The sequence below is a fragment of the Nuphar pumila genome, chromosome 16 (genome assembly GCF_984573655.1).
Source record: "Nuphar pumila chromosome 16, dmNupPumi1.hap1.1, whole genome shotgun sequence".
Classification (NCBI taxonomy): domain Eukaryota; kingdom Viridiplantae; phylum Streptophyta; class Magnoliopsida; order Nymphaeales; family Nymphaeaceae; genus Nuphar; species Nuphar pumila.
This window is the reverse complement of record NC_143264.1, coordinates 940,031-949,499: the sequence shown is the minus strand read 5'-3', so window position 1 is coordinate 949,499 and position 9,469 is coordinate 940,031. Positions and strand designations below refer to the sequence as shown.

General features: G+C 35.8%; 3 non-coding genes across 3 annotated transcripts; all 3 read right to left on the bottom strand.

The window, feature by feature from the left end:
* Positions 1–515: 515 nt before the first annotated feature.
* On the bottom strand, positions 516–596 carry LOC149812600 (small nucleolar RNA snoR8a). The gene has a single exon (XR_016428402.1). It is a non-coding gene; the product is annotated as a small nucleolar RNA snoR8a (small nucleolar RNA).
* A 424-nt stretch (positions 597–1,020) lies between these two features.
* On the bottom strand, positions 1,021–1,112 carry LOC149812599 (small nucleolar RNA snoR126). The gene has a single exon (XR_016428399.1). It is a non-coding gene; the product is annotated as a small nucleolar RNA snoR126 (small nucleolar RNA).
* A 1,944-nt stretch (positions 1,113–3,056) lies between these two features.
* On the bottom strand, positions 3,057–3,140 carry LOC149812598 (small nucleolar RNA snoR8a). Its single transcript, XR_016428401.1, has one exon. It is a non-coding gene; the product is annotated as a small nucleolar RNA snoR8a (small nucleolar RNA).
* Positions 3,141–9,469: the final 6,329 nt, after the last annotated feature.

The window sequence follows — 9,469 nt, the reverse complement described above, 5'->3', positions numbered from 1 at the left end:
ACCTGGGTGGATTTAGTCGTGGTGGATTTTTACCAAGAACAAAGTCACGGAGTGGCTGCGCACACACCGATACGCCAAGCAATTGTTAAATTCTGTCAATGTGGATTCGTCATATGCCAAGTACCTTAACCTCAGTGGAGTAGCACAGATATCCACCATCTGTTCTGTTGAAGTCCAGTGTGGAAAGCTGGACCAGATTTATATTTTAGCTTTACCCTTTCTTGTTCATGGTGGTCACTGTCCTGGCAGAGTAAAATTTGAAAAACTCTTACTATTTCAAACATAAAAAAGAATTAGAAGATATTACAAAGTACAACAAGCACCTAGAACAAAATGGCAGCAATTCCAAATTTAAATTGGGAACTTGATAACATGCACCGTGACTGGCATTTTGTAATGTAGAGCAAGATAGAAAAGGTACAAAACGATTTTGCAACGTACAAAATGATTTTCACACAAAAAGGGAAAATAGATATCCAAATCCAACTAGTTTTCTTTAAAATACTTAGTTCAATTGGTGCTCATATTCTATGGGTGTAGACATGTCTGTCATATCACATTCAGGACGATGAATTTGTTGTAATCACAGCACCATAACTTCAAAAACGATTAATTGACAGATGGAATCTACTGTTAATCTGAAAACAACTAAAACTTGGATCACAATCAACTCATTCTTCCTGATTCAAAAGTTACTATCAGAAAGTGAACATGGAAATGATGATTCAGTAAGATCCAATAAGTTCTGTTGGAGAGCGTGAGATGAGACCACAGCAATTGGTATTTAATGAGAATATAATAATACCACCTAGCCCCGCAGCTACATGGGAACCTGATTTGGGAGAAGAGAATGATGTTGGGAGTGGATATGGGCCATTTTCAACTCCATCCTCACAAGGATGTTGAAAAACTCCAATCTCATATCCCATTTTCTTTTACAATCCCACCACACCTCTCCTCACCTCCCCAACATCGGCACCCAAACGCAGAAACCAGAACTCACAATAGCCTCTTAATAAAGTGGCTCAGACACGCACAATTAGGTCATCATCTGCGGATATCCAATAGCATTTCAAATCAGTATCGAGAGATGAAATCTGTCATCACAGCCAAGGCGAATGTTTCAAAAGCATCGAAGAAAAATTTGCACAAGCAGGGAGTAGGATTATTTTATATGTACAGTCGTATGTTAACAACTAATTGGACTCCTCTACATGCACGATGTGATATGTAAAAGTTTTTGAATGAAGAAAAGGAGTCTGAGGTGATACGTTTGTGGGAGAATGTAGGTCTTGTTAAAATATAAGTACCAATAGAAAAAAAATCAGGAAATGATAAAACCCCGGAGATCCAAAGGGCGCAGCTGATAATTTATTTGAAAGGCAAGTTGGGGTCAAGCAGACCCCTACCAGTTATACAACACTGCCATTGGGTTTTGAGCTTAAACTGTCCCAACACAGGGTGATGTGCACTAGCTGTTGCTATCAGACAGAGAGCCCACAAGGACTCCACTGATCTGGGAAGGGTGACTTGTGAAAGTTAACAAGTTGACGGGAAGTCACAAGTTAGAAACCCCCTGGTGGCATCACTTGAAAAAAGGTCAAAGCTGGGTCTATTTCACGGTGGACAAGAGGAACCTCAATGGTTTTACCAACCGGAGGCCAGCCAATGTGAAGTTGGAGATGGGGAAGGTGGGTTTCTCTCGGATTAACAAAAAAAAGAACCAAACCCCAGAAATACATACAGGCATTCATAACAGCAAGAATGACCAAATAAACGTAAGAACCAAACCATAGAAGATCATAAATTGGGCATTCATTAAGTCAATGTGCCAAAAACTTTTACAGGGATGGAAGTATACGTATATGCATGTTGGAGCTTGCGTAACCTGAACATTGTTTCAAATAATCATATTCAGGCTTTAAAATCCCCAATTTCGTTTTAGGAGTAGAAGAGAATGGTTCCAACCACTGAAAAAAGGTGGTCCCATTATAAGAATTATCTACTCCCCACACACATCAAAATTTCTAAAAAAAAGGTGAGTTCGCATGTTTAATATGTGCGAGATAGATAATAGAGATTATGTGCACCTTACTACACAAAAAACTACAGGCTTATAAACTAAAGTTATGAAAGCCGCTCATTTGGAAGAACAAGAAGAATATCAAATCAATCAAACAAGTTAGGCAATTATATGGACAAATATCACATACTACTGCTTGTTTAAAGTGAACCTTCCTTACTCAGGGTCACAAGTACATTCGGTACCTTGGCTAGGAAAAAATTGTTCCAAACTAACGGTGATCATTCCCAATCAACTCAACAACCCCAATTAGCGATTCACTCTCATATCATCCAACACTTCTACGAGAGTTCAAATTTGCAGAAACACATACTCAGGTTCACGATTATACATAACTAAAGTAAAGAGTGAAGAACACAATATCAAAAGAGAACACACAAACATATACATCAAAGTGGAAATAATGCTCTAAAAAAACTCCACAACACCAGTTACGATCTACAAGAACACAGCCGGAAAAGAAAAACCCAAAACCAAATGGATGTGAGCAGAGATGACCCAAAAGAAAACAAATTAAAAGAGCATAGAATTTCTTCAATTTGTTCACAAAATGGTGGACACAATGTCTATGCTGCATGATTGACATTGCAAGATGTTGGGATGGACCCATTTATCTTGAAATGTTCGATGAATTGGAAAATTGCATTATAAACGAAAATGCAATTTCCCAGCTCGTCACGCTTTCTTGTATAAGTGGGTGTATCCAAACACAAATTTATAGAAAAAAAAAATGAAATTTATGACAAAGCAGTAGCAAAATTACAGAAACCAAGCAACTATTTTTTCAACTCATTGAGGGAAAAAATAAGCTACTCAATCTCTGCGATCGAAGCATCAAAACGGACATGGTCTTAAAAGCAAAAGCAATAAGACTACAAACCAAACATCGAGAAGAAAAGAAAAAAATCCTGAAACAAGCAGAGACAGAAACAACTTAAAATTATTCCTGAAAAAATGGATTTATTTTTCGTCTTGGTGCTCATATTCTATGGGTGTAAAGGGGTCTATCATGCGGAAGCATTCAGAACGAGGAATTTTTTATAATCATCGCACCACTCCATAAATCCATAAAAGTAGAAGGAAATAAAAGACACCATTAGGAAGGGAAATCAACCATGAATGGAAAGAACGAAATCACTGATACAGAAATCTACCACTAAACGCATACTGAACCTATAAGAAACAAAACAAATCAAGACAAAAACAGACCAATACAACCAATCAACGAATGCACCCTCAAAATCGAGAGAGAGAGAGAGAGAGAGGCGTCGGCCGAACTACAAGCCGAAGTCCCCAAATCTCCAACTCCTAAGCCCTTCTCGTAGAGAAACCCTAAACACTTGCGGTATTTATATGCAGAAACGAGGAAGGGAAAACGGATCGGATATGATATGCTCGGAGTATCCGAATCCACTGATAAGTACTAATAGGTCCAGGTTCATTTCTGGATTCGAATAAGATTCGATTAGGTAGAGTTGAACCTGGATCCGCGTTTTGCAAGTTATAGAAAAAAATGTTCGGATACATGCATTTCACACGTACCAAAGAAAAAAGGTTCGGACTTTATCTGGATTCGAACATGCATCCAAAGAACAAATCCTTCAAACTAATCTGAATCTGCGAATAACTCGATCCAAATATGCATTTGAGCATTATTTTTAAGATCCTAAAGAAATGGATTGGATCCCTTTGCACCCTTAAGACGAGAGTTTAGACACTATGCTGGGTCTGTCTAGGTCCAATCAAGTACAAGTGGCAATAAAGATGCAAATGGAAATGGAAAGGATCAGAATGCCACTTTAATAAGTTTTTACTGTTTCAACCTAGGGGTGGCAATCGGGTCGGGTTGGCCGGTCGGGTTGGCGGGTCGGGTTGGCGTGTCAGCATACCTCAACCCGAACCCGACCCATTTATTAAACGGGTCGGCTGTGGCAAACGCGAACCCGACCCGTTTAATAAACCGGTAACCCGACACGACCCGCCAACCCATTTAATAAATGGGTTGGGTCGGGTAAACGAGTTTTCAGGTTCGCGGGTCAGGTTGGCGGGTTGACGGATCGGGTTGGCAGGTAGGCAGGTTGGCGGGTCGGGTTGACGAGTCAGGTTGGCGGGTCGACCCACCTAACCTGTTTATTAAACGGGTCAGGCGGGTTGGCATACCCCTAACACGAATCCGACCCGTTTAATAAACGGGTTAGGCGGGTCGACCCGTTTATTAAACGGGTTCATTTTTTCCAAACCCGAACCCCCCTAAGAGGCGGGTTGGCGGGTCGGGTCAGGTTTTGCCACCCCTATTTCAACCTGATCGGGATATGACTTTTCCATGTGTTTAGTTGATCCAGATCCGATCTGTTTGCATCCCTACGTGGCATCAGCAGTTTTTTAAGATGTGGGCTTAGATCAATGTTGTTAAAATCCACTTGGGCTCAAAGGCTATTAAAAAAAAAAGGCCAAGGTCGATTCAACTAGTATTTTTTAATATTTTTAAGGAATTATTTTTTTAATATTTTAAAATATTTTTATTATCAATGACATGTGTCATCTTATGATTAAAAAGTATTGATTTACAAACGATTAGATTCAAATTGAAACATGTATAATCAGTATACATAAACAACCAAATAAAAAGAAATGAAAACAATATTATAAGAAAAAAAACAATAGATACATTGTATGAAACTTACCTTAATAACTAATCGGAAAAGTGGAGGAGAATGATATTGCATCCTTGCACAAGGTGGAGCAAATAACTTTCACAAGAATGGTAGTAAAGGTTGGGGTTATAGAGGTAGGAGGATTGGGGCACTTACCAAATACAAATGAGAAAAAAAAACTAAACGCACATTTATATGGGACAAAATTTTACAAAAAAAAATTGCAATACAAGTGTGATTCAAATAAGAGATTTTGCAATATCAAACTTTCAATTTTTTTTTTTAGAATTTTGCAATACTTTATTTGATACCCATAAACAATTTCACAATTATTGGACTTCCACAAATTTTATGATTTTCGCAGTTTTTTTTGCATGAAACTCATGTAGAGTTTCATAAATTGTTTGGATTTTCACATTCTCTTTTGAAATTTTGAACCTCAAATGTGATTTTATTAATGATTTCTATGGGTGTATTATTTTAGTGTCATAACATGCGAAACTTTAAAATTTGCATCTACGAGATATAAAAGTGATGAGAAAAAATTAAGAACATACGATATTGCCCATTCGACAGATTTGATAAATTATGAAGCATTTTAAAAAATGCATAATTTTTGTTATACAGTACGATCATTTTTTATTTTTATCATTTATTTCATTTCATTTCATTTATTCGTATTTTCCTTCGAAAAGGGTCTCTTGCTTCCTAACTTTTTTAGAGTTTTCATATCCTTAAAACTCACATAGTGATTTTACAAATGTTCACAAAAAATGCTATGTTTAGATCCACGCTAGTTCAGGTACAAGCCAAACTAGTAGGCATGCGCTTACCACATGGATGTCTTTAGCATCAAGAGAAGCTTGACCAAAACTCATGAAGCCGAATATGGTTTTAACCGAGTTCAACTAATATTTTGAATCTGTCAGTAACCGGTATGAGTCAACTCGGTCAAGTCACGAAACAAGCTGACTCGCCCAATTTTCCAACCATGCATGAAACCGACCTCGCTGATGTGTTCTACATGTTTCACGCATGGTCACAAGTTAATATATCAACAACTTATCATTCGCCACCCATATCGCACATCACCTATATAGAGCTTATATATCGTTAATTTATCAAGAACTTGTTTACCAATAAAAAATACACAAAAATATGTAAATTTGAGGCACTAAATTAATTTCATTAGTTGTAACTGTTAGTTAATCTTAAAATAAAAAACTGCAAAAGTACACTTTTAGAACATAAATTTCACTGCAGCAAATGTTTAAGCAAAATATAAATGAAAAATGAAAAGTACCAAAATATTGGAACACACAAAAAAAAACTTAGATTATATCATGAATTTAAAAAGTTGGGCTTAAATAGAAAGGAATGGCATGAAAATTCATATAGAATATATGCAAAATAGATATGTAACAAAACACACAAATATAATCATACATGTAGAAGAATAGATAGATAGAATATCAAATAACTGTTAAAACCATCTCTTCTCTAAATTTCTCTTGCCCCTCTCGACAGACGTTGGAGAGGTGTTAGGAGGGTGCGGTCGACAGGCAAGTGGCCAGCCCACTGGTCGTAGATGATTGGTGGGTGGTCGGAGGATCTCATCGGTGGACGACCCTTTCCTTTGCACAGTTGGGCCGGTGGTAGACTTGGAAGCATAGTCGACCATCAAAACCACTTCTGTTGGGAAACGAACACAAATCTTGCCCACCACCGTGAGTGAAGATTCATCGACGATGGCAGTGGCAGAGCCAAAACTTGGATTTAACAGACAAGGATTTTTCGTGTTTGAGAAGACAACAGACTCGATGGCTCTCCTTAGGGTTTCCTCAAATGATTTCAATTCGGCCATGTTCGAGTCCTCGGGGATCTCTATGGCTTTTGGAATACTCCCCTAGCTGGAAACAACCCCTACTACGCTTGGGATATTGCCAAGCAGCAAGTGTTTCCCAACTTCCAAGTGTACCTTCATATTCGGTAAATTATCTCTGGGGGAACGAGAAAGACATACCTTGCAGGCTATGTCACATGGGTGCGGCAAAAATAATATATATAATTTTTAAGTTTTAACAGTTAACTACAATAACACTAATGAAATAAAAAATAATTATCACAATATCATCAAATCAATTCATCATCATGCATGTAATAAATCAAATTAACAACACATAATTCTATTTTACATTATAAAAACCAACACCACAATTATAAAAACAATCAAATAAGTAAAGCAGGAAAAAAAAGTAAATTATATAATATACTAACAAAAGAAAAAAAAATGCATAATTATATACTAAAAGTAAATCCTACACAACATATATGACAATGAGGTAATAGATCCTAACAATTTTTTTCATCATGATCAAATGCATTATAAGAAGGAAGACTGAGCTCAATTAAAATCATACTCTTCCTCTAAGTCACACTCTTCTGGGTTTACATCCTAAAATTTGGATGATCCTTGTCTTCATTACAAACCCAATTTAAAAATGTTAAATATAAGTATATTTAAATAAAAAAACTAAGAAATAGTCAAATAACTAAGAGAGCAAATCAATACCTGTATTCATTATTGGTTCGCAAAATTAGTCGAAGATTTGAATGGACATATACTAAATCCTATGCACGCTTGCTGGTGAGTTTGTTTCTCTTTATGTTGTGAATTTAAAAATATGTGCTCTAATTTCTTTCATAATAGAATGAACCAACAGGCTGTGATAACAATCTCAATGCAAGACGTTGGAGAAGATGTGTTTCTGATCCAAATGTTGACCACCATGTAATAGGATCTATATTATCCTCCTCTCTCGCGAGTAATGCTTGTCCATATAATCTCGAAGATGCAAAATTTTCAAACTCTTGTGTGACTTGATTTAGAATGTGATTCTGGATAAAATCTTGTCATACACATATTTCTATTCCTTGATAGCTTTGGGTCTAAATTTGGAGAGACACGACCAATACCACATTCCTGACACTTTTTTGCATAATATTTTGGATTAAGAGAATCTGCATGCAATGCAAATGAGTGTTGCTCTTATCTCATCTTCTAACTAAAACTAAATGAATATGGTTAAAAAATTTTGAATCATCAAATGTAGGATTTTTTCCTTCATGCTTGAAAACTGGAACTTGTATTTTTTCAATCATATTATCTCATATTTCATAAACTTTGTGAAGCATGAGCTCATCCTTATCAACTTCTGTCAACATTTCTCAAATAGGTTGCATAAATTGAAAAAAATATACGACTCTGTCCCAAAACTCATTATCAACAATAAATTTTTTAATTTCTTGAGCCTTGACATCATCATCAGCATATTAGAATGTCCAATTCTCACCAGTCACCATGCTAACCAAAGCATTCTTCACTCCCTTAATCTTCTTCACCATCACAAAGATGAACACAAAATATGTTTCAACGACCTTCAACAATTTCAGGTTAGAATGTCTATTAAATATAGCATTAGCATAATGATGGTTGACAACAAAATTCCTAATGCTTTTGATATTTTTTTATAATTTTTTAATCCATGAACATGGAGCATATGCTGGTGAATTTTCTTCTTTGGGGTTGCAGATGCTTTTGAGGGCTAGATTCAAGTTGTATGCTACACAGGAAATCCAAAAAATATGAGGATACTCACTCTCCAAACTCAATGCTATACTTTTACAAACTAAAGTGTTATCTGTAATATTTTTTACTACTTTCTGATCACTCACTTCTTTTATTACTTCTATAAACAATACCTTCAAATACTCGCATATTTATATTCTTCAGATGCATCAACTGCTTTTAAGAATACTGAGCCACTAAGCGAAGAAGCAATGAAATTGATTAGTGGACTCCTTTGAATATCTGTCCACCCATAAAAAATAATGGAAACTCCATTTTGCTCCCATGAATATTTTTTTTATCTCTAGCAATCTCTCAACATTTGCCCTCTCTTCTACAAGAAGTGTGGTTCGTAGTTTTTTTGAGCTTGAAGGTACATAACCACTCAAATTATAATTTACCAAAAAAGTAACTAAATTCTTTAAATAAGGATTTCTAGTTGCATTAAATGCGAGTGAACTAGAATAAAAATATCTCTCTACTTTTCTATTCATCTCCTCCCTTCTATATATATTGAATGATGCTTGTATCGTTCTTCTTCCTCTACCTCTTATATCTTTTTTTTTTTTTAGCATCTTCTTGGTGACTTAAAAATGACATACTAATTGGACAAAAATCACTCATTGTCTTATTCTTCTCATATTCTTCTTGTATTTTCTTGAATTATTTTCTCATTGCCTCATCAATTCTTTTGCATCCTGAAATGTCTTGGTATCTTCAACAAATGAGCGTTAACTCTTATGTAAGACCCAACAAAATCTTTCACAGAGCTTGCATCAAAATCTCTTGTTTTCACCATTTTCTCCTTTAGTTTTTGCAAGCTTATCTACATGTACCCATAGTGGCCCCACGTCATCACTCTCACTACAACTATCAACAACACTAGCAGTAGAACTCACATGTGGGGATGAGGATGACACAAGTCTTTTTTCTTTATCCGTTATTTTTGTCCTGAAAATATAAAAAAATCATATTAAAATCAATTATGCACACAATCAAGATTTATAATATTGAGTGCAAGGTCAATAACATATACAATAAGTTCTAAAAAACATAGTAGTAGTATGCATAAATAAATACCGAAAGGTACGAGAAAAATATATA